The sequence below is a fragment of the Leptonychotes weddellii genome, chromosome 4, assembly GCF_054177405.1.
Source record: "Leptonychotes weddellii isolate Sample4059 chromosome 4, ASM5417740v2, whole genome shotgun sequence".
NCBI classification, from domain to species: Eukaryota; Metazoa; Chordata; class Mammalia; order Carnivora; family Phocidae; genus Leptonychotes; species Leptonychotes weddellii.
Genome location: NC_138372.1, coordinates 154,419,499 through 154,445,767, shown reverse-complemented (window position 1 = coordinate 154,445,767; position 26,269 = coordinate 154,419,499). Strand labels below are relative to the sequence as shown.

General features: G+C 39.5%; 1 long non-coding RNA gene and 1 pseudogene across 1 annotated transcript in view; both read right to left on the bottom strand.

The window, feature by feature from the left end:
* The window catches only part of LOC102746476 (tRNA (cytidine(32)/guanosine(34)-2'-O)-methyltransferase pseudogene), a 32,227-nt pseudogene extending 9,790 nt beyond the window's left edge, over positions 1-22,437 (bottom strand).
* LOC145720968 (uncharacterized) overlaps positions 1-26,269 on the bottom strand; it is a 326,301-nt gene that overhangs the window by 200,427 nt on the left and 99,605 nt on the right. Inside the window, exon 2 of the long non-coding RNA XR_014144360.1 lies at positions 23,319-23,424. This is a non-coding gene — a long non-coding RNA (uncharacterized LOC145720968). The remainder of the gene's footprint in view (positions 1-23,318; positions 23,425-26,269) is intronic.

Below are 26,269 nucleotides of genomic sequence, written 5' to 3'. Positions count from 1 at the left end.
CATGCTCATGGATTGGAAGAACAAATATTGTGAAGATGTCAATGCTACCTAGAGCAATCTACACATTTAATGCAATCCCTATCAAAATACCATCAACCTTTTTCAAAGAAATGGAACAAATAATCCTAAAATTTGTATGGAACCAGAAAAGACTCCGAATAGCCAGAGGAATGTTGAAAAAGCAAAGCAAAGCTGGTGGCATCACAATTCCAGACTTCAAGCTCTATTACAAAGCTGTCATCATCAAGACAGTATGGTACTGGCACAAAAACAGACACATCGATCAATGGAACAGAATAGAGAGCCCAGGGACCCTCAACTCTATGGTCACCTAATCTTCAACAAAGCAGGAAAGAACGTCCAATGGAAAAAAGACAGTCTCTTCAACAAATGGTGTTGGGAAAATTGGACAGCCACATGGTTTTCCTTTTTAATGATTTTATTTTGCTTTATGCTCATGAAACTCTCCCTCAAGAACAATGAATATTTGACAATAACCAGGCACGTGGTAGACTAACAAAACTTAGAACATTGACTAATGCCAAGGTACAATGGGGATATATTGAGCCTTGCTAGTATAATTTTAAGACCAGTGTAGCCATTCTGAATGTAAGTTGGCACAGCTTAGTCAAATTACATAGACATTCCCCCCATGACTCAGAATTTCCGCTCTTAGATGTATATCCCAAAAACATTGTCACCTAAGTGGGACTGCATATGAGGATGATCACTGTGGTATTGTGGTAGACACAGGAGCTGGGGACTGTCAGACTGTCACTGGGAGAATAGACAGGTATAATGTGGGGAAGGGTCACCATCCAATAGATGGATCTTAATATCATTGTGTTGGTGATAGGAAGGAAGGAAGGAAGGAAGGAAGAAAGGAAGGAAGGGAGGGAGAAAGAGAAAGAGAAAGAAAGAGAAAGGGGAAGGAAAGAGGGAGGGAAGGAAGGGGAAGAAAGGAAGAGAGAGAAAGAGAGAAGAAAAAAGCAGAATAGATATATTTTATAATATTTATGAAAATTTAAAATACTTATATATTAGACAATACATATTTACAGGAACACACAAGAGGTGATAGTTATTAAATACATTAGAATTACTGTTGCATTACAATTTATTGAATGCTGACAGATTGGTATTTTATATATTTTATAAATATATGATATGGTCATCATTAACATTCTGCCTTCAGATACTGCTCCACCTGAAATAGGATCAGCATCTACACTTCAGAATACTCTTTTGTTCTTATTTGAATCTTTCCAGGCGGGATGACTGAGGAAGAAATTTCCATGGTAAAATAAATTATACAACGGGAAGGAAAAATCAGCCCTTAAAGGAATGAATCTGGTCTTAGAAGAAAAGAGGGGAGTTAAATAGAGGAAATCAAATCCTTGATGAATGAAAGGGGAAAGACTAAGGGAAGAGCCAGGGTATCTCCCTCCCTACTCCTCTCTCATCCCCTGATCCCCCAATACAGCTTCCTTTTCTTTCCTTTCATACATTCCCACCCCATGAGGACTTTACCCGGAACTTTGAGGTAAATACAACTGACTAATAAAGAAAAGCTGTCAAACCGTGTTATGGACTGAATGCTTGCCCCCACCCCGACCCCTGCCAATTCATATGTTGACACTCTTACTCCCAGTGTGCCTATATTTGGAGATGGGAGCCTCTAAGGAAGTAATTAAGGTTAAATGAGGGCATAAGGATGGGGCTTTGATCCTATAGGATTAGTGTCCTTAAAGAAGAGACACCAAAGAGCTAGTTCTCTGCCTCTACATTTCTCCCCCACACCCCCTCACCCTTGCATATACACACACACCAAGCAAAGGCCATGTGATGACAGAAGACATTGCCAGAAGACAGCCAGTTATCTGCAGGCCAGGAAGAGAGATCTTATTAAAAACTGAATCAGCTGGGACCTGGATCTTGGACTTCTATAGCCTCCAAAACTGTAAAAAATGTAACTTTGTTGTTTAAGCCACCAAGTCTGTGCTATTTTGCTATGACAGCCTAAGCAGACTAATACAAACCTCAAGTATATTTATGGAATTGGAAATTAAAATAATAATTATACACTTTGAAAAGTTTTAAATAAGAGAGGGGTATGAGTCAGAGTGCATTTGAAAGAATAGTTAGATAATAGATAATTTGATCCAAAATTTTAATTCAATATACAACTCTCTAGCTGCATCTTATGACATAAATGATTCAGCATATGGATTTTTAAGTATAAACATCATGGTGTAACAACAACAAAAATGCCAGTATTTAGTTGTTTTAAAATAGTTTATTATGTCAGTAGACTGAAAACATATAGAGCCAGTATGGCAATATTATGACCCCTAGTGTCTTTAAAATAGGCTAGGTAACTTCTCCATCATGGTGAGGAGAAACTGGGGGAAAAACAATCAAATTTCCATCAGTTTATTAGTGCCAATGAAAGACCGAATTCTTCTATTAAAAGTAGAGGGGAACGGGGCGCCTGGGTATCTCAGTCGGTTAAGGGTCCAACTCTTGATCTCAGTTCAGGTCTTGATCTCAGGGTCATGAGTTCAAGCGCCATGTTGGGCTCTATGCCCAGCTTAAAAAAAAAAAGAAGAGGGGCAAGTGGGCAAAAGGTCTGACCAGTTGTTTCACAATGGGAGATATATGAATGGATAATAGGCATAAGAAAAACTGCTCAATGCCATTAGTCATCAAGGAAATCAAAATTAAAGAAAAAAATAGGTATCACAATATACCCACCAGAATGGCCAAGATGAAAAAGACTGACAACACTAATGTTGGTAAAAATGGGAAGCAACCTAAACCCTCAAACATCAAGTGGTACAGCTACTTTGGAAAAATACCTGGTGGTTTCTTTGAAAATGGAACATATACTTCTCCTGTGACTTCTGAAATTTACCCAAGAGAAGTGAAAGCATACATCTATGAAAATCCTAAGTTTCACTCAAAATGGCCAAGAACTGGATTAATAAGAACATAGATTGATAAACTGCAGTGCATTAACACAATGGAATGTGAATTATCGATAGAGGCACCAATACAGCTGAATCTCAGAAATGGTACACTGAGTAAAGGAAGACTGAAACAAGAGTAAACACTGTTTGATTCCATTTATATGAAATTCTAGAATAGCCAAATAAAAATCTATAATGAAAAAATTAAGAATAGCAATTGCCTCTTCGGTGGATGAGGGTGAAGCTTGTCTATGAAGGGGTACAAAGGCGTGTGCTGGGGTGATAGGGTGTTGGGTATAGTCTTTTCATGTGTTGGTCAAAATTCACTGGCTATTATACTGATGATTTATGCATTTCACTAAATTTAAATCTTATGTCAGAAAAACAATTATAAACAAATATCTAAATTTAATAATGATTTATATTCCAAAGCTTTGAGTGATGACGTATACTGATGTCTTAAACTTATTTTGAAATGCATTTTTTTTTTTTTGCAGTTCCTTTGGCATACATTTATTTATAAAGTGCTTAGAAAGCAGAATACCCAGAAACTGTGGGCAGTTACACTCTGGTGAACAAAACTTAGTACAAAATTATCTTCTTGGGCTATAGGATTTCCCCTTTGTGTTACTTAATCTGAATGTGGATGCCCCAACCCTAACCTTTTTTTTTTTTTGCAGTTTAAAAAATGGTGGAGTGATAGATGTATAGAGGGATGGAGGTAAAAAATAACCTGATAAAGCAAATATAGCAAATATAGGTTAAGATACAAGAGGAAGGATCTAGAGCAAATATGACACAGTATCAAGTCTGAATGGTGGCACCAGATGGTGTCTTATGTTCTTTTTTGTATGCTAATTTTTCTATATGCTTGAATTATTTTATAATTACTAATATATTTGCATGAAACATGTGTTACTTACGTAGTATACAGAAAATGTTTATGCAGACATGGTATCAGAAATCCTTTGCAACAACTCTGCAGACTGCAGGCTAATTTTGGAAATTACATTACTTCTTTGGAGTCCTGCTATTAACTTTCTAGGTGTGTTGATAAGTATATATGCTTAAACAAATTGTAAGACCAAAGTGACAAATGTATAAACATATCCATTCTTGAGTAGGTTGTGCTTTTATTCCTAATTATTCACTCCCTTCTTCTGTCAGAGGATTACAGCTCCCCCCATTATCATGTGACTTGCTTTGGCCAATGGCATTTGAGTAGATGTGATCTATGCTATGTCCAAGAGAAAACTATGAGAGTGTTATGGGCTGAATTGTATTCCCTAAAAATTCATATGTTGAAGCTCGAATCCCCAGTTCCTTAGAATGTGACTGTATTTGAAGATATGGCCTTTAAAGAGGTGATTAAGTTAAAATGAGACCCTGAAGGTGGGTTCTAATCCAAACTGACCAGTATCCTTATAAGAAAAGAAAATGTAGGGCACCTGAGTGGCTCAGTTGGTTAAGCGACTGCCTTCGGCTCAGGTCATGATCCTGGAGTCCTGGGATCGAGTCCCGCATCGGGCTCCCTGCTCAGCAGGGAGTCTGCTTCTCCCTCTGACCCTCCTCCCTCTCATGCTCTCTGTCTCTCATTCTCTCTGTCTCAAATAAATAAATAAAATCTTTAAAAAAAAAAGAAAGAAAATGTAGACACACAAAGAGACACTAGGAGCATGTGCTCACAGGGAAGAGGCCATGTGAGGACATAGTGAGAAGGTGGTCATCTAATAAGCAAGAGAGGCCTCAGAAGAAATCAAACCTGCCAACACTTTGATGGTGGACCATAGTCTTCAGATGCAGGAGGGTAAGTACCTACATGTCCCATCTCAGAACCCCACTTCAACCAGGGTCCCAGAATTGCAAGCCAGGTAAAGCCACATCAGCTAACTTGTAGTTACCAACACACACCATGAGAGTAAAGGCTTATTGTTGCAAGACAAACACACACATGCACACTCACGCATGCATGCACACACACAGTAGAGGTGTGTAATATATACTTTTTGGTTGAGTACCAAAGGGTCAAGACTTAAAATCAGTATTGGACCACAGCCTAGCTAGAGCTGAATCAGCACCATGGAAGGAACCTCTGGAATACAGAAATAAATCTGAAATTTTATTTAAATTTATCATTGTCATTATTCTTATTTATTAAAAATTGCAGTGATGGCCAAATTTTAGGACTTTGACATTGTAGTGCAGGAACAACAATTTCTCATCCCCTGATTGCACTCATGGTTACTGAACTGCACGTCCACAATACAAAATAGAAACTTAGTTTCAGTTGCCTTGGGTAGGGAGCAGTTTGGCTAGTGCTCTGGTACAGAGCACTGCTGATGGTAGGTTGCCACGAAGTTATTAAGTGCTGCTTCCTCTCCATCATAACCAAAATAAAGCCTCCATATTCTCAAAACAATAAGGAATTTTCTTCTAAAAGCATTCCTGTAAAGCCTGTTGTTTTGAAGTTTGAGTGAACAAAATGTGTTTTGGTGTATGTTTCCTTGGACCTATTTCCTCTAACACTGGCGGATTTTATAATAGCGAATATACATTTATATTTCAACAGACTGTTAAAATTTCAAGAAATAATCTTTTTCTTCCTGCCCTTAAATTTTTTTATGATGTTTGGATCAAAGATGTATATCCTAGATGTTTTAGGAATGAGTCTGAGGTCTTTCTGACTCTTAAAATTCTGAGATACCTAAGTTGATATTCATTTTTATTTGTGATTAATTCCCAGATATATTCCTTTTCATTAAGAAATCCATACATAAAATGAAGTAACCAAAAATTAGGTGAGGTTCTCAGTAGATAATTATTTAACATTAAGAACACTAATCTACCTGATTATTTCACAAAGTTTAATAAATAATACAATCTATTATTTGGTTGTGTGTTATTTTTTTACATACTTTGTTTTAAAGATTTTATTTATTTATTTGACAGAGAGAGACACAGCAAGAGAGGGAACACAAGCAGGAGGAGTGGGAGAGGGAGAAGCAGGCTTCCAGCTGAGCAGGGAGCCCGATGCGGGGCTCGATCCCAGGACCCTGGGATCATGACCTGAGCCGAAGGCAGACACTTAACAACTGAGCCACCCAGGAGCCCTTTACATACATTTTTTTTTTTTTAAAGATTTTATTTATTTATTTTGAGAGAGAGAGAAAGCATGAGGTGGGGAGGGTCAGAGGGAGAAGCAGACTCCTCGCTGAGCAAGGAGCCCGATGCGGGACTCGATCCCAGGACTCCAGGATCATGACCTGAGCCGAAGGCAGTCGCCCAACCAACTGAGCCACCCAGGCGCCCTACATACATTTTTGATACAAAAATAATATTTTTCCAAGTTGTACAGCCAAAATACTCTCAATGTTCATATTAAATGCCAATATTTTATTTTTAATTATTTTAAAGTTCTTAATTTTTTAACACAAAATTAACATACTTTAAAATCATCATGATTTATTCACAGCATTTTAGTTTTGCAACAATGAATATACACTTCTATTTCAGTGGATTTTAAAAATTTCAACAAGTAGAGCACTGAAGAAGACTTTTTACTACAAGTTTATATTTAGCTTGATAATTTATTATTTGAGTGAAACATTATATATTTAGATATTAATATGCAGAATATTTAGATATTGACAACAATGTCAAACGCCATAAGCACTCATACTCCAAGGAAGGCCAACTGGAAGTTTCCTAAACAAGAACCCTGGAACTCTTCCCTTGAGGCTTTCTCTAATGCCTGGAGCCCACTTGGCCTGTGCCCAAGGTAGACCAGAAGTGCTGAGGTGTTAACACACCCCTCCTACCCCCAGGATCTCTCTATCAGCAAGATGGGATTGATGGACAAATTCCTCAGTTGAACCTCTCAGCTATTATAACTCTGAGGTATGATTTACTCTATCCACAAAAGTTCTGCAGCAGAGTTGAGTCCTAGTTGTCCAGTAATAACAAGTTCAGTAATATACCTTTCTTGGTTTCCTTCCTTTCCCTGTATCATTTCCCACTCACATACTAGAGCATTATGGACTCATCTCTCAAATAAACAACTCACACTCACATCCTTTTCTCAGGTTTCGCTTCTGGGGAAACCCAACCTAAGAGGTAGACAATCATGAAACCACACACCCACCAGGAACGCTGGAAAGGACATTGAAGTGGGATCGTTTATAAGACACCAGTTTCAGGTTTACAAAGGTGGACTCTCCCATTTTAATCTGAAAACATTCAAACCTGTATCAGTTGTCTATTGCTGCATAACAAATTACCCCACTCTCAGTGACTTGAAATGACAATGATTTATTATTTATCACTGTTCTGTCCATTGGTTGTGCTCATTTCATCAGGCTCACTCATGCAGTTACCCTCAGGAGAGTCAGTGGGCTTGAAGGTTCAAGTTGGCCTCACTCATGTATGACAATTAATGTTCCCAGTTGGCCGGAGTGACTTGATTTTCCTGTGCAGGAACTCTAGGAGACTAGAGTTAGCTTCTTTATGTGTAAGTCCCAAGAAAGCATTTTAAGAGGACAAAGGCAGAAGTTACAAGGCCTCTAGAAAACTAGGCTATGGAACTAGCAAGTCCCTCTTCAACCACATTCTATTGGTAGAAGCAAGACACCAGGACTAGCATGGGCTGAAAAAGTGGGGTTATGGCCTTCATCTCTTAATGGAAAGAGCTGGAAAATATTATTGCTCTGTTTTCAATCTACCATAAACCCAACTATCTTTGTGGAAGAAACCAGTTAGACTTACCAAGCCTACTTCCACTTTCTGGACATGAAGAGTAACTATACTTCCAAGCCTCCTGGAGGTAGGTTGAATCCAAGTGCTTTTATCATGGCACTTCCAGCTATAGCAATATACCTATGGTCTGTCTCCCACTGCCCCAGAAATAGCATGTACTAAAGACCGCAACTTCACAAAATGGAAGGAGCATGGACCCCCTCGGGACTTTTTCTGAAGAAAAACCATCTGATTTTCATTGAACTTTGACAGGAACAAGAAATAAATTTCTATTACATTAAGTTACAGAGATTTAAACATAGTACAATCTAACATGCCCTAACTAATATATCTTTGAGAACTAAAAGAATGAATCTCAAATAATGGAATGTAGGACATGGTAAAAGTCTGGTGATAGAAATTTTTTGTTGTTGTTATTTATGTTGGGCACTAAGGAAGTTCCTCCTCATCCTAGACCATGTTAGCTGTCTTCTGTCTACTTATTAGACCATCTTCCCTGATGATATCTACTAGTCCCTTGGGCTCTGTTAGTTCCAAGGCAAATACAGATGAACGGACTTCCTCCTGTGGCAGAGATTGCACTTTATGGTAGAGAATTCACTCTCACAATTAAACTACTGCTATTCATAGGGAAGAGGTAGCAGCTAGGAACATATGCAGACATCTGGGAGGTGGGCTCATGACTGGCTTAGGAAGGCGCTATCTTTAATGATAGTATCCAAATTTCTTCTCCTTTTCTTTTCTACCTTTGCAGTATCCTTATCTCTCATCTCACCTTTTAAAGATTTTATTTTTTTTAATTTTATTTTTTTAAAGATTTTATTTATTTATTTGACAGAGATTTATTTATTTATTTATTTATTTAAGAGTGAGAGAGAGTGAGCAGGGGGAGGAGAAGAAGAAGGAGAAGGAGAGAGAAAATCTCAAGCAGACTCTGCACTGAGCAAGAGCCCAATGTGAGGCTTGATCTCACAACCCTAAGATCATGACCTGAGCTGAAATCAAGAGTTGGACACTTAACTGACTGAGCCACCTAGGCGCCCCTCATCTCACTTTTTAGATATACTCCTCTCTATTGGAATAACATTTGTAGAATTTCACTCTGAAAGACCTTGCTAAATCTTTAAGATGTTAGTTTTTCCTTTGGTTTATAGCTGAGGTGACTCGGGGTCATATGACAAAGGATCAAGTGTGTCACTGGGAAATTTTTATCCACTTTCTGAAGCAAAAACTTCTCCAAGTGTTTTAAAGATGTAAACCTGCCCCTTTTCATGTCTGGCAATGATGCTGATGATGAGAAAAACCTTCCCAGACCAGGATGATCTATCCAAGATCTATTTATTTTTCCATAATCCCTGTGTTTATGTGTTCTCAAATGACTAATGAGGCCAATCTGGAACTGGCAGATTTTGCCACAATTTAGACAGATGGTTTCAGTATTTGTGCATAAAGAAAGTGATGTTGGAAATGTGAAAATAAAGATATATTTTGTACTATCCTGAGTTTTTCTAAGAGAACAAAGATAAAATGACCAGGGGGCATGGAAAGGTTTCAGTGTTACTAAACCACACAATATGATCTTCTTACCTTAGTAGCCTCTGGAATAACTACTGAGAATCATTGCATTAACATAGAGATGATTTTTTTTAGCCCTAACACTCGGGAAAGTCTAAACATATGCTCTAGTCATTGCTTTAGAAAGCTTGTATAAGCAATATTAAGTGAACCATTGCTGATAAAAATGTGACCTCACTCCAAACCTGAGCCCTTCCTAGAACTGAAGCAAAACCAAATATTTCTGGGTAATTTGAAATATAAACAGGGCTGACCATTTTTCAGGTCTTTGCACAGATGACACATTTCTGAACCTTCTACTCTAATCCAGTTATCCAAATTTTAGTATGGTCTCTCTTACATGAGAAAACCTAGAAGTCTTGGTACATTTCCAATTTATTGCATAGATCCAGCAATATGAAGACACATTCATTCATTCACAGATTCTCAACTAATATTCACTGAACACTTACTTTGTGTAAGACAAGATCATTGATGCTGCAAAATTCTGACATGAATGTACCCATAAGACCGGTCTTCAAGAAACACAGATTTCATAGATGTGTAAACAAATTGTTGTAACATCGTATGGTAAATTTATATAGCTACTCAGAGAATAAATGCATTGTTTTTCCTAATAATGACTGTAGTGATAACAGCAACAAATAAGAAGTAGAATGGAGGAAGTAGGAGGAGAAAGAGCCCACGTATAATAGGTTGCCCTGAGACATATTACCCAGAAATGTGTGCCACACCAGCATCATTAATAATAAGTGGCTAAGCAATTAAGCTGGTCTGTGGTGGTGGCAGAGACCAGGGTTGTGTATGGATCTTGGATGTAGGAATAGACTATATATGTGACAAGGCCCTTCAATGCAGGATAGAAATAAGAGCAGGAAGCAAATGCAGATGTGCAATGGGTCACGGGTTGGTTACCCATACCCTGATGCAGCAAAACTCCAAATGAATTTCAGGATGCTAAATTTTAACTTGGATACCCAGGTCATCATAAAAGTGGGAGGATAGGAAAAGTATTATTTACTATTTTGTTAGCTATATTTATAATTTTTAAATGGCATGCATACTAAGAACCTTTATTTTCTACGTTAGTCCCAATTCCACCCACAGACTGTGTGTGTCTGGGAGCCTAGTCATCAGAGAGCCACAGGCTTCTGCAGGCCAGGCTTCTGGTTTCTTTGGTAGTGATATCCCCTCCTAAGCTTTGCAGACATTTGACTTATTTGTTTCCAGTTAGTTCCTTACAAGTAACCACAGCCAAAAGCTTCCTTCCCATCCCTCTTTCTCTAAGTTTCATTGTATCTACCTTGAGATAATTTGAAACATTGAGTTTAAAGGGATAGACAATGCTGTTTATCTATCTTTGGCACTAGGTTTTCTCCTAATTTCTGAATAACATATAATAAGGAAGAGGTATTAATGGCCTAAGTCCTCACCCTTATAAAAATTGTTTAATCAGCACTACCCCTAATAACTAGCCCGATAACCACCTCTCTTTTAGAATTCTGCTAAATGTAACAAAAAGAAGCCAGAATAGGGGCGCCTGGGTGGCTGTCATTAAGCGTCTGCCTTGGGCTCAGGTCATGATCCCAGGGTCCTGGGATCGAGCCCCACATCGGGCTCCCTGCTCAGCAGGAAGCCTGCTTCTCCCTCTCCCACTCCTCCTGCTTCTGTTCCCTCTCTCGCTGTCTCTCTCTGTCAAATAAATAAAATTAAAAAAAAAAAAAAAGGAAGCCAGAACACATTAACAGTGTAACTTTTTTTCAGACAGTTGGGCTAGATATGACCTGCCTTCCAAGGTATTACAGAGTTTTAACGAATGTTTTCTTAAGGCACACATGGATCACCAGCTTTCCAGCCTACAATATATGTGCCCTACCCCTCAAGACCAAATGCAAAGCTAAAGGCATAGGTTTTACATATCTGTTACAACAGTAGCCCAGTTCTAGGTATCAATTACTATATTAATTATAGAAAGCAAACTCAATTGCATAAGACCCAAAATACAGGGCTTCAGCAACACTCAAGTTCATTTCTTTCTCTGGGGATTCAAGGGCAGCTTTGACATTTTCACTGTGTAACTTTCAATTCTAAGTCTAAAAGTGATTATTCCAAGTGATGAAAAGTAGGAAAGGGGCAAAACAGCACAGATGCATTCATCTTAATGATAAATCACAGAAACAGCACATATACTTTCAATTTCCACCCAGCTGGGCAGGACTTATTTACACGGCCACACCAGGCTGCAAGGACAGCTGGAAAATGTAGTCCCTACATGTGGAGCCATGTATACTGCTAAAATGGGGAGCATTCTGTGACTAAAGAAGAAGAGGGTGGGCGCCTGGGTGGCTCAGTTGGTTAAGCGACTGCCTTCGGCTCAGGTCATGATCCTGGAGTCCCAGGATCGAGTCCCGCATCGGGTTCCCTGCTCGGCGGGGAGTCTGCTTCTCCCTCTGACCCTCCCCCCTCTCATGTACTCTCTCTCATTCTCCCTCTCTCAAATAAATAAATAAATCTTTAAAAAAAAAAAAAGAAGAAGAAGAAGAAGAGGGAACGTTTAGTGATGAGTAATCAGCAACGTCTACTACAATGACCCACAGGTCAGAATAAGAGTCAGGAGAGAAAGAGGGAGTAAAGAATTCGCAGAGAGAAGCGGTACAGATGATGAGGTAAGGACCTTATCCTGAGCTGGTTTTAAGTCTGACACCCCAAAGCTTTCAGTTCCATAGAAGAGTTCCCCCTATGCCAAGTCCTCCCTTGTGTCTGCTAAGAGGATGTTTCTCGAAATTATACAGAAACCCATCTGCCCCTTGGAGGTTTCAATGATTAGTCTCATTTTCCATTGTTTTGTTGGACACATTCACCACAAATAAGGAGGTTTTCCCGTGAATGTGTACTAGGAGCTCAGAGGAGCGCAGAGAAGGGGGATAACTAACATAATCTGGAATTTTTTTTTTCTACAAAAAGGTAGGACTTCCGTGACTGCAAAAGGAATAAAGAAGAGCAGATAAAGGGAGTCAGGCCTCTGTGAAGATTGATCAGAGGAGTTGCCCCTGATACTCAGACTTCGCTGGTCTGCACGACCTCAGAGGATGACTCAGAGTCCTCCGGGTGGCTTAGAAGGACCAGTGTACACAATGAGGATCTCAGGTTGAACTTCAACTAGTTCCTTAACCTCTCTGCTCCTCGGTTTTTTCATCTCTGAAATGTGGACATTTACCACAGAGGGTTATTTTGAAGATTTCAATGAGAGGACGATTATGAAGTACAAAGACACTGTGCTCTGCAAAATGTGCATGTTTAATAAATATTACCTAAAAACATGTATCATGATGCTCTTATTTAAATCACAATAGAGGACATAAAAGATAATCTATCCATAATAATATTTTTCACTGCCTCTAATATTGTGCCTGGAACACAGCAATCATTCAATAAATGAATGAATGAGTAAATGAAAACATTTTGAAACCCATTCAATTAACCAAGGGCGGTTACACAAGGTTTCCCTGGCTTCTTAAGTTTCTTAGTGGTTCTTTAAACAGTGGCTCAAAAATGAAGAAGTTATGTTAGAAATGTGAGCCAATGTACATAATTCTATCTGAACAAAGAAAGTCAAAACTGCTTATTAATTTACAGTGAAGCCTTCCTGTCAGTCTGGGAAAACCAAACGTTCCACAGCATCCTTAAGTTTCTTTAGGAAAATGGAGCCATCTACAGGCCAAATCAATTCACTATCAAACAAACTCAATCCTTGACTTTGTAACCATAGAACAGTAACATTTTTCCTTTAATTTCTTATTAATCTTATTTTTATTTCTTGTTACTCTCATTCTTCTAAATATATAGATGGAGTTCTAAAGCATATCCATATACAACCAGTCTTTATTACCTCCACCACCAGCTTGTGCAACTATCACTTTTCCTAGATCAATGAAATAATCTAACTAGTCCCCTGCTTCTGCCTTTGACCCATTATAGTCCATGAACAACGGAGTCAAAGGAATCCTTTCACAGTAAATCCCTCAAGTATCTGTCCACTGAATTTAAAAATGAATGAATGGCCACCATAAATCATACACAATTCCAAGTATGGAATGGTGATAAAGCGATAATAAAGACATGGTGCCTTTTTTGCAAAGAAAACAGAAAAGCATCCAGAAAAATCATTAAATCCTCTGTAGGAAACATAAGAGCAGAATGACTGATGAGGAATGATACAACTAACTCCCTTAAAATGAGAGAGCATTGAAGCTCGTTCTTGAAGGACCAGTAAACTGACATCTTACCTTTGGTCTTTCCAATCAAAAAGGAATAATTTAGGAATAATACAACAGTTGCCATTTATTAAGGATTGACTCCTTACAAGATACAATGCTAAGTACTCAGATGTGTGACCTCACTTCATCCTTGCAACCACCCAAATCATTAGGCATGTTATCCCATTTTGCCCAGGCAGAAACTGAGAGTTACAGAGGTTAAGGAATATGCCTAAAGATACACCTCTAGTCAACAGTGGATCTGAGAGATGAATCCAGCCTGTTAGGGGAACCTGCGCTCTTAAGGACTAGGCAATATTCCCTCTGTGAAAGGCAGAGACAGAGATCCTGGTGACAAAGCTACAGCAAGAGCAAAAGGTTTTTCAGTATCTATTTGACAGGCCTTCCCCTGGCATAGTCCTGGAGCTTTAAAATGACTGTGATTATTTAAGCTCACATTTCTAACATGACTTCTTCCCTGCCAATCCCTGCCTCAACATAAATTTTTGACACTGCAAACACACATATACACACAGAGATATAGCTGCTGCATGAGACTATGACACCAAGAGCTCATAACCACAGCATGAGCCCCATATGGGCAGGCACTATGTCTTGTCACCGTTCTGTCCCCAGCACGCCATGACAGGCATATAGTGGATGCTGAATAAATGAACAGATGAACTGAGACTCCAACTGCATTTTAAATATCCAGTTAACAATTGAAGGTAAAAAGTACCATCAGAGGACAGATTGCACAACAGATTGTACCAGATGCCCAACAGTTGACTGCTTTTATTGTAAAGGATTTGAGCCTTAAACAGGCAACTGAGGACTTGGAATTAGCTAAATTAGGTTATAGTTCAGGTGAGTCTTGTTCACTTTAAGTCCAATTTTGTAACTGTACCTATCACCAACTTTGGTCAGGGACCTGCATAATACATATATGCTTTGCTGGTAATCATTCAAGCACAGGTTTTTTTTACCGATAGCGCCAGTGGCTACCACACCAGGGGGCTGGCCAAGTGACAAGAGCAGGCCTTGAGCTCCAAAGGTTATGGTGAAGCGAACAAAGGCCCTGAAATGAGAGGAAATGGGGCGTCTCAGAGTTCATGAACACCAGCCCACCAGGTTGGAGTCCCATCAGGACTCACTCAGTTTCAAGTCATAGCAATCCTTCTCAAACTGGCTGAAACAATGATTGCCTCCTGTAATTGATATGTTCAAGAGATGTGGCCAATTTGGGAACCACTAGGCCCAGTGCCTCAAAAAAAATGTCATCAAGACATTGCTGGTCTCTCCAGCTCTTGCTTCAGCATTTCTCTGCATTCTGATAGATTCCCGGTCGAGCCAGCAAAAGTGGTTTCCAGCAGCTTCAAACTTAGATCTATTCACTTAGCAAGCCTGGTGAGTAAAGGGGCCTCTTTCCCACTCATTTTATCTGATAAGTCCTTGGATTCCCTCTGATTGGCCCTGCTTGTGTCACTTGCCCATCCCTGAATCAAACACTGGCCAAGATCATGCAGCCAGTTCTCTGATTTGTCAGGATTGAGATGTGTATACCTATGGCTGGAGTCCAAGGATGGGGTCATCTCTGCCTAAATGATGTAGACCCAGAGTGGAAGAGAACTGATTCTCTAAGTAAAACTTGAGGTTTCTTTTACTAGAACAAGGGATGCAGGGAGGTGGGTGGGGAGGGGAAGCAATAGACAAAAGGATATGAACACCAGGTGCCGAAAACATGCAAAAGCATGTTGACCGTGACCTGACTACAACTGACCCCGTAACTGAATTAATTGGCTTGGGAGTGTAGAATGGGAGAGGAAAAGAGGACATTACACCTGTTAAACCACAAAGCAATACTAGGCATTGCATTAAGGAGGAAGTTTGAGTAAATTGCAACTTAGTGACAATGCTTCAAAAGGGCATCATTCCTTCATTTAGGTGCATGAAAGAAGGAATGAAAGAATAAACAAACGCAGAGCAACTTTTTAAGGTAGGCATTATTTATCCCATTTAACAATTAAGGAAAATGAGGTACTAGAGGCTGAATAGCTAAGTTCTTAGTTAAGTTCTTAGTTAAGTCAGCAACTAAGAATTTTAGTGGAGGGCTCAACTTCTAGGTCACCATTCCTATATGCTTCAAAAACGGGGTGCATTAAAATGAGGCTTATTATTGTGAATAGTTTTTGTGTGTCTGTGTGGTTTTTTTTTTTTTTTTTAAGAGAGAGTGTGGGGGGGAGGGGAGGGAAGGAGCAGAGGGAGAGGGAGAGAGAGAATCCAACGCAGGGCTCAATCTCACCACCCTGAGATCATGACCTGAGCTGAAATCAAGAGTTGGACGCTTAACCAACTGAGCCACCCAGGTGCCCCAACTATGAATAATTCTTAATCCTAAAATTCAAAACGGTGGCAGGGACTTTCATAATAAAAATACAGCTTCAATCTGGACTCTGTCCTTTACTAGCCAAGGGTTCTTAGGCAAGCTAGCTCATTTCTTTTAGCCTCTGTTTCCCCATCTGTAAATGAATGGTAATAACCCCCTTTATTGTGGAGACTAAATGAGATAACCTATGTAAAAGCACCTGGATCACATCAGTACAATTAAATAAATAAGCTATATAATACTAATTAAATGAATGTGAGATTCCTTTTTAAAAATAAAATAGAAACCACAGTCCATGCTTTAAAATAAAACAAAAGAACACCAAAAACAACAACAACAACAAAAACAAACACCTTAGTTTGGCTTTCACTCCATCACAAGTCAAAATCATCCCCATGCTGTTACTCAAGTTAATATAATTACATGCAAGGCAAGGAAGAGGCATTTCCTAAGCATATAATGCATAAAAACACAGCCCCCGCTAACTCATTGGATCCTGAAAGCAATTTGGGTTGAGTTTAACACCATTTGCAACCTCTCAGACTTCAGAAGCTTTGAATCAGCACTGTGCCACCTTGCCGCAGATTGGACCCAAGTATAAAAAGAAAAAGAAAAATCAAACCATAACCTTGGACTCCATCCAGGGTCTTGTCTTGAGATTAAAGTCTTAGAAAATGTCTCTCTTCTGTGAAATAAAGGAGTAATCATATCCTTGCTCATGTCAAACCTCGACAGTCTGTTCACTCTTTTCCTGTTCTGGTGTCAACTCCTTGACCCCAAGTCATGACCTGTCTAGCCTCTGTGATGGCTTCACTCCCTTCAGTTCAGTGACTCTCCTCACCACCCTCCTCCTCCTATCACCCATCAGCAGCCAAAGCTGTCCTGCACGTGTCTACTGCCCAGCACACACAACAGGACAAATAAACACCAACAAAGGGAAATACTGATAAATCGAACATAGTAAAATTAACTATTTCTGTTCATCAAAAGATATCACTAAGAGAGTAAAAATGCCGGAGAATGTATCTGCAATATAGAAATCTGACAAAGAGCTTATATTGAGAATTTTTTTAAATCTTTTTTATGCTAATAAGAAAGGACAACCCAAGTTTTAAAAATAGGTAAAAGACTTCAGTAGATATTTCACACAAGAGGAAATCTAAATGACAATAAGCACATGGGAAGGTGCTCAACGTTACAAGACATTAAAGAGCTGCTGATTCCAACCAAAGTGAAAACATTTTACATATCCATAAAACTGGCAAAAATTTAAAAACAACCACTGAACGGATCAGTGTTAGTGTGCCAAAAACTGGAACTTTCATATCTTGCTGTTGGGAGTGAAAACTGGTACAACTACTTTAGAAACTATTTGATGCTATTTACTAAACCTGAGTATATATCCCATGACCCAGTGATTCTTTCTCTAAATTATTTTCCCAAAAGAAATACACTGTGTTCATTGAAGTACAAAGGATAGATAGACCTATCAACCAATTCTGTGACTTTAGAATAAGCTTATAGGGCACCTGGGTGGCTCAGTTGGTTAAGCGACTGCCTTCGGCTCAGGTCATGATCCTGGAGTCCCGGGATGGAGTCCCGCATCGGGCTCCCTGCTCGGCAGGGAGTCTGCTTCTCCCTCTAACCCTCCCCCCTCTCATGAGCTCTCTCTCTTTCTCATTCTGTCTCAAATAAATAAATAAAATCTTTAAAAAAAAAAAAAGAATAAGCTTATAAATATGATTGGAATGTACTCATCTACACAGAACATTTCCATACCCACAAAACCACTTAAAAAAAAATACATCTATTTTATTGTTGGCAATTCAGCTTTCATTAAGCAGTGGTTTGTGGGAATCATCATGCACAGAAATGGGAAACAAGAGGCCAAGAGTTCTTAAAACAGTCAACATAATAGTAGCAAATATGTACAGATTACTTACTATACAATAAGCAATGTGCTAAGGACTTTAGGTATACTATTTTATTTCATCCTCACAATAAACGTTTGAAATAAGTACTGTTCGTATCCCCATTTTACAGGTTAAAGAAACCGAGATCCCGAAATGTTAAGCAGCTTGTCTAGGTCCACACAGCTAACGAGTGGCTAGAATGAGGATTTAAACCCAAATATGTCAATTTACCTTGTCAACCCCGTGGACACTAACTTCCTCTGACCTCCTCCTCCTTGGGAGGCAAAGAGACAGAGGAAGTGGGAGATACAGTCTCCCTTCCCTCTCTCCCAGGGAAGAACTTCACAGTTAGGTGATAAGTAGCAAATAGTATAGACATTTCGTTTCCAGAGCCCCATTTTGGCTAGAAGCACATAATCTGTAATGGGGTGGTGTCCTCCACGTGAGAGGCACCTCTGCATGATGGAATGCGAAGAGAACACACAGGCTCTGGTGCCCGAGAGATCTCACAGCTCTCCGTCTAGTATGCCCTCCAACAAATCTGTTTCTTTATCTATGAAATGAAGGTGAGCAATCTTCTTCATAAAGCTGTTGAGTGAATGAAAATGTCAGATGTATTAAACTATTGCAATTTGGGGAGGTTTTCTTTCTTTTCTTTTTTATTTATTTATTTTTTGGTTGGTTGTGGTTTTGTTGTTGTTGTTGGTTTGCTGTTTGTGTTGTTTGTTTTGCCACAGTGGAGCACAGCCTGTGTTGTCTCACACACTCTCCTTTCCCTTCGAAACCTCACAAGCCCTGGGATGCACTGCAGACAGGTGATTTCACTTAAAAGATCATGCAATTTTTAAGTTAAGCTTTCTCATACCCTATCCACTGCACAAACTGCCTTAAATTCTTTTTGCCATCCCTTTTTCTGTGACCTAGTCCAGATAATTTGGAGGAACATTCAAGTATCTTTATTTCTCTCCTTTTAAACTTAGAACCAATGTTCAGATGCTGCATTTCTGCTCCCTTTTCTTCTGGATCTCATCCTGACCCTTTTCGTAATAGAGAATCACATAATTATAGCTTCCACTTACACAGCACCTTCTTTGTGACATGTCTACATCTTCAGTCATCCTTGCCCAAAACCTTGTTGCTCTTTCCCTTCCTTTTTTGCACAATTTGCTGCCATCATGCACCCAGTTCCCACAATTATACCCTCAGAGTCATCTGTGGTTCTCTTCTCCCCTTCAACCCATAAAATCATTCCTTCAAGACAGATTCTGAGTTCAGCCTCCCACTTCAAATCTTTCCTACCACTGGCGGTTTTGGACATCTGGATCTTTTCACCCTTTCATTATATGTGACGTCTTCTCAATTGGCCCCTCTGCTTCCACCTCTCCCCTCTCCTTGTTTAGAGATCTCTTGTCTACATCCTTATAAACTCTAAACTCCTGAGATGGCAAAGAAGGCCTGGCCCTCTCTACGCTTCCCTCTCCAAGTGCATTTTGCACTCTTTTCTTCGCACACCCCATGTTCCTGCCATCCTGACATTACCACCATCCCTTCCTTTCATGACCCTTTGTGCAAGCTGCCTAATTGTCCTCCTCCCAACCCTACCCTTTCTGGGAATCCAGCAATCTCTTACATATCCTTCAAAATGCTGCTAAATGTAACTCTCTCTGCAAAATCTCTTCTTCCCCATTGCCGACAGCCCAATTGGTTCGTTTCTACTCTCAGTTCCCAAAGTACTTAATATATTGAATTGCAATATCAATTTTTGAATTCCTGCCATTCCTCAGGCTCAAACGTTGTGTCATATGTATGTTTATATCCCCAGTGCTTAGCACTGGGATATATAGCTGTTGGGGTTAGAAAAGGTATCAAAAAGGAAAGTCTATGCAATACGAATGAATGAATGAATGAAGTTTTTTACAAATCCAAGCCAAAACATCCAACTTGAAGAGATAACTTAGAACATACAAATGTAAAAGCTGCACTGGAGAATGAGAAGCTGATTCATAGGAAGAGTGCTCACTTAAGAATCCATACACCTGGGATGTTATTCCATCTATGCCATTCACTAGCCATGGGGCTATAAAGGTGTAATTATACCCTCGGGACTCTTAGACTCAATGACGTCTGACAACCTTTCCAGCTTTAAGATACTAAAAGGCTTGATAAAGAACAACAAGCTAACAATGACCTAAGTCTTTCTCCACACTTGTCAGAGTTAATTCACATGTTACTGAAGTTCTATCATACACAAATCCCTTTCCTGAGGCCAGAAGGAGAGAGCCACAGCATTTCTCAGCAACAATTTTAGGGACACATGAAAAAGGAATATTGGCTCAGAAGCAAAAGAGAAAGGACATCCTTTGGATGTGAGACAAACCACATGAAGTAAGAGGAAGTGCCTTTTTTTTTTTTTTTTTACAAGAAGATTGGAGCCAACCCCTCAAAACAAAAAACAAACAAAACAGGACAAAGTAAAAGTCCATTCCAATGCAAAGCAGTTTTATTTAGGGGCAGTCAAATGGTGCAAAGATCTTGCTGAGTTAGACCCAGAAGCTCCACATGCAAAAGAGACAGGAATTTTAACTTTGCACACGTGGTTTTGCTATTGCCAATTATCAATATTTGTAATTAGCCTTGTCCTTTCTGGCCTGAGTTAGAACATTTTCTGGTTTCAAGAACAGGAATTCTCTAGTTTAGATTTTGGAATGGGGGAGGGGTGGCATTGAAATGATGCGTAAAGGAAGGCTGCTGAGGATGGTATCTATGCTCTCAGCATTAGGGAAAGCCAGGGATGGTGAAAGTCAAGTTGCACGGAAACCCCAGAACAACTACCATTATGACTTCCCCAAGACCAGAATGTTAACTGGAGACACAAATTTCACCTAGCAACATCTCTAGTACTCAGGTAAACTGCTTGTATCTTTGGCAGCCCAACTTTGGTAACCTATACCCTACTGTCCACTGTTAGCATGACTCAGTTATATCCTTTGCCCCTTATGCTGTGTGACTTTCAACGTCTACAAACTCACGTGTTGTCTCAAGTCTCTTAATCAGATATTTTCTGAAGGGAGGATCTGAACGCTGCTCCAGTCTTCACATTCTCTCCAACCCTTACAGCATTTACACAATACCACTGAGTAGGTTGTTGGCCAGCCTGTGGATTTTTCACACTTGAGTCTCCACCCTGCTTCCAGCAGCTTTGGCCAGAGTAGAATGGTCAAATGGATCAACGTTGATATTTACAAAAGAAACCCCTTGGAAAGATATTTTGGGTGAAGTAGGCACTCTTGAGACTTGGCCTGTCCAGGACATAACCAGGGCCCACTTGGATAGCAGGGGACAGCTTTCCTTGTTTTAAATTGGAAGAAGCTACCAGCAACTCCAGACTCCTCTGAACATATGTTCAGTGTCCAGCAATCCCTCGGATGACCCAGTGACTGAGGCCAACAGAAAGCCACTTTTCAATGTTTTCTGCATCAGTCAGCTGTATTGGTTAAACTTCTGTATCAGTTGGCTAAGTTGCGCTATACTATGTTCCCCGAAACCTTTGTGGCTTACAGAGGGTGATTTCTCTCCCATGTGTGTCCCTCATGGGCTGGCTCTGCTTCTGCTCTGTGTCATCTTCTCCCCAGGAACCAAATTGACAAAGCAGCCTCTATCAGGACTACACATTCCAGTTTATCCAACACAGTCCTAGTCATGTCTGTTGTCCTGGAGAAATTATTAATAGCCTATCTTTTCACTCTCAATAGCGTACTCTCTCACTTTCAAATATTCCTGGTTTGGACAATAAATTACATGTCATCTTTCCTATCGAGGTTATTGATGATTTCCTGGCAAAGGAAAAAGAGATGTGGCAAAAACACAAACTGGCTCTTAAAAGTTTCTGGTCAAAAATGACTCAAGTCACTTCTGCCCACATTTCATCGGCTAAAATCCACTCCTGAGTTCAGTATGGTGAGAACGTATAATTGCCCCCAAGGAGGGGCAGCAAATATTTTGAACAAAATACAACCTACCAAAGTGAACAATGGAAAACATGAAGACAAACTGAAATGATATAAACAGTTTGCCCAAGGCATGTGTGTGGAAGGGGTTAAAGCGTAGAATTAGCATCGCTTCACTTCTGCAATTTTATCAATTTTCTAGGCTTGTCCGATGCCCTTCTTTTACAAGATGAAAAAGACTGGAGCCCAGGAAGGGAAGTAACTTGCCCAAGTTCCCAGAAGTCTGTAGACTAGTCCATGACCTGCTAGTGTGAGAGTACAGGCATCCAATGGAAGGAAAAGCAGTTTGGTGATAATATAAACCACATATGTCTAAATCTAAAGCAATCCCAAGCCCCTAGACTTACATAGACTTGACAGAGGTAAAATTGGCATGGTCCAAAACACAGTAACTGAGAGAGTGCCCAATAACACAAGAAACTTTGTGGGAACTCAAAAATTATTCAACTCCTCTTTCATGAGGGAATTTCAGAGAATGTTCTCACCTTATATTGAGACATTTTTGACATTTCTGAGTCTTACCTCCTTCTTGTCACTAGGTGACCTGACTCCCTTTTCTGCCCCAGGGCCCAGCTTCATGGAGATCAGTAGTTCTAAACCTTGGTTGCAACCCCCATGCCCCGTCTCCACCTCTCCCCAAAGATTCTGATTCAGGTGTTAGGAGAAGAGGTGCTGATAAGTAGCACTATTTAGAAGCTCCCAGGTTATTCTAATTTATATCCAGGACTAAGAATCACTAATGTAAGATTTTTTTTCAATATTCCATGGACCGGGGTGATAGATTTTTGGTCTAGCAAGCCACTGAGTAAGGAGATTCATATACTGTGATGGACTGAATGTTTCTGTCCTCCCTAAATCCAGATATTGAACCCCTAACTTTGGTCTAGAGCTGGTTCCACCACTTAACTGGCCATTGGATATTGGCTGGATCATCTCTACATATTGCTTTCCCATCATAAAGGAGAGAATCAAAACAAATGCTTTTTGTAAGGTCCTTCTTCTGGGGCGGGAGTCACACACCCACCTATATGGCAGAAATTCTAACCCACTTTATAAAATGTATTAAGCTTTTCCAAAAATGACAAGGCCCAGGACTCTCCTCTTCTTCCCAACACCAAATTGGTTAATTGGTCCAGTCCAAGGCAGGTGAGGTCATTGTATTGATCTTTTTTTAAATCTCTCTAGAAGATTCTAATGAGCAGCCAGGATTGAAAACTATGAGCTATTTATAAATGTTTACCAATGAGAATATAGACTCAGGTGAAGTCATTTGCTCAAGATCACTTAGCTTTCAAGTGGCAAAGCCAGAACACAAACTCCACTTGTCTAGCTGCAAAAACTCCTTCCACTGTAGGTGGTACAAGAGCTCCTGGCATATAATCAGCTGCTCTTTGCTATTTCCAGAACTTTGGTTGCTCCTATTTGAAAGTGTACTTGGCTGTCAAATCAGCCACACTCACCTATCAGCTGCTGCAGGGGTCGGAACAGAAACTTTGGTTTCACTGTTGAGCTGGGGTCGGGATATTCTTCCATCTGTGCCCAGGAGGATACACGGGTCTTCCATACCTGAGGTTAAAAGAATAAGACGCACAGAGACTAATTGTGAATTATAAATAGGAATGTTTATAGATCTTTCTGGTTTGCGTTTCCACATAGAACTATTTTCTGGTGCACTACATTGGCATTTTGATTAATGTTACATTCTTGGCTTGTTCTTCAGTTGCAGCAACACACAGATTTCTGTCTACATGTACTATTAACTGTCATCTGAGCTTCCCACGCAATGCAGTTGATAATTACACATTCTGCAAGCCGAGTGTCACAACCAATTAACTTGACAGGCTCCACTGATTTGGATAGAAATGGAGGCTGTACAAATCTGTTTTGTGGTGTCTCAGTATAAACAGAGAAGTGATTAAGTGAAAGGATGACAATAAAATAATTCTGGCTCAAACCCAGGCACATAAGGAGTGGGTAGAAAGATTTTGAGCATTGGAACCAAAGAGACCAAAGTTCAAAGCCCCATCTTGCCACTTCCTAGTTGAATGGCCTCACACAAGTTACTTAGATCTACTTTTATTTTTAATTTCATATTTACCCAAAAGGTGCATTTAAAAAAAAATGTGTGTGTCTCTTAAACAAACAAACAAATAAATAAATACCTTTATGTTCAACAGACCAGCTTAAGAAGTAGAACTGACCAGCACTCAAAGCTCCTAGAACTTTACTGGTTCTCATACCCCTTTTCTGCCCAGTGGTAACTCTGAGCTTCTCTTCATCATCCCCTTCCTTTCTTCTATAGTTTCCCCACCTGTATATGAATCCCTAAATATATTTATATTCTGCTTACCTATTCTGAACTTTAGAATCATATATATAACTTCTGTGGCTTACTCCATTTATTCCACACTATGTCTAGGATTTGTTCACACTAATGCACATGGCTAGAGATCATTTCCTTTCACTGCTATACAGCATTCAACTAATTGAGTATAAAACAATGTTTGCAACCATCCTACTGGCAATGGCCATTTCAGATCCCTGGTATTATAAACAATATTAAAAGAAGGATTTCTGTATAATTTCTCCCAGTGTACCACTGTCAATTTTTCTAAAGCAGGAGTTGACAAACTACAGCCCAAGAGCCAAATCCAGCTTGTCATCAGTTTTTGGCAAATAAAGTTTTATTGGAAAATAGCCACATCCACGCACTTGCTTATTGCTTATGGCTGCTTTCCTACTACTACACACAAGATCCCATTTGCTCTCCTGAATGGCTCCTCCTTTCCCCTGTCCTCAACACAAAAATCCTATATCCCTCCACTCAAAAAGGTCTAATTTTCTCTCTTTTGCTTTTTTAAAAAGTCATAGTCTTTGTAGTCCCTTAAAGAACCAGCCTAAATTACTAGCAACTGATTTTACAAAATAACTTCCATTTCTTGAAAGCAAGAACATTAAATTTCAAACACTCTGAAAGGTAAAGGGAAATCATTGTGTTCATGTGGGGATAGTAGTTTAGGCATGAATGAGGGGACAAGAGTAAAGAATGCTATTTGGAAATAAAAGCGTTGTTCTTTTACAGATTTTTGCCTCCCACTTCCTATACTTCATGCTTGTTCTCACTTAGGGGCAATCATTCCTAGAAATAATCCCATTCCCTCTCCCTGTAGCAATTTGGTCTAGAAACCACCAAAAGATCATTCCTTAGGAAACCAGATGTGTGGGCTAGTCTGACCAAATGTGTGCCTAGTACAAGAAGAATGCCAAGAATCTCCCATCATGTGAACTTTGGGAAGGGACTTCACTGCCTCCCATCTTTTTTTTTTTTTTTTTTTTTTTTCTCACTGCCTCCCATCTTTAAAAGAGATTCCAATCCCATGCCTCAGAGCATCAGTGGGCAGTCCTGGAGGTAGCTTCATCTTGAAGCCTGTTATTTGCCTCTGGTAGAAATATGTTACTCTCCAGTAAGTAGTAAGTGTGGTTTGTGGAAAATCCTTAGAACTTAATGCCATAGAGACAAGACCTTGGGAAATCTTAGCTCCCTTGATACCCAGACTCCTCAGATAGGTTCAATGCCCAGTTCCTGCTCTGACATGTTTTAATTAAGTCACCTGGTTACTCATTCCCATTATTTTTTTCAACAAGTACTTTAAAATAGGCAGCAACTAGGTGAAAGACATAGTACAGGTAGAGGTAAAGATGAATTTGAAATAGCTCTTGACCTTAAGGATAGCATGACCTACAATATTTGCAGAACTTGGGGCAAAATGAAAATGCAGGGTTACTTGTTTGAAAATTCTTAAAATTTTCAAGATGGTGATAGGTGATGGCATAGCATTCAACCAAGTATGAAGTTCTTCTAAACATGGGGTACTGTGTAATTCATGTCCATGAAGCAACCCTCATAATCTAGTAGATGAGCTAGATACACAAAAGTAGCTATGTTACAAAGAAAGAATGACAATAATGTTAAATGTGTATACAAGTAATATGGTATAATCATGTACTTCTAAAGGTGAATCAGGATAGGCAACCCACAGTATGAGGTAGTTAAACTGGACCTTTATAGGTAGAGAGTATGACTAAATGCATTCTTGACTGGGAAACATCAAAAGAAAAATTTTGTGATGCGATAATGTTCGCTTTGACAGAATAGAAACCACAAGGGTTAGAATGGAGAGTGCTGTAGGTGATGTGGAAGTGGTGAACATAGAAAGGTCACTTGAGGTCAAGTACTAGGGTGTACTGAGACCCTGAATTCTTTAAATATTGACTTTATCTTGAATTGTATATGCTTAAACTTCCAAAATTTTTATTAAGTAGGAGAATGACATGATTAGCTCTAGATTCCAGAAAGAAAAATAACTCTGGTTGTATTGTAGCAAATAGATCACAGAAGAAAGGACCCAGA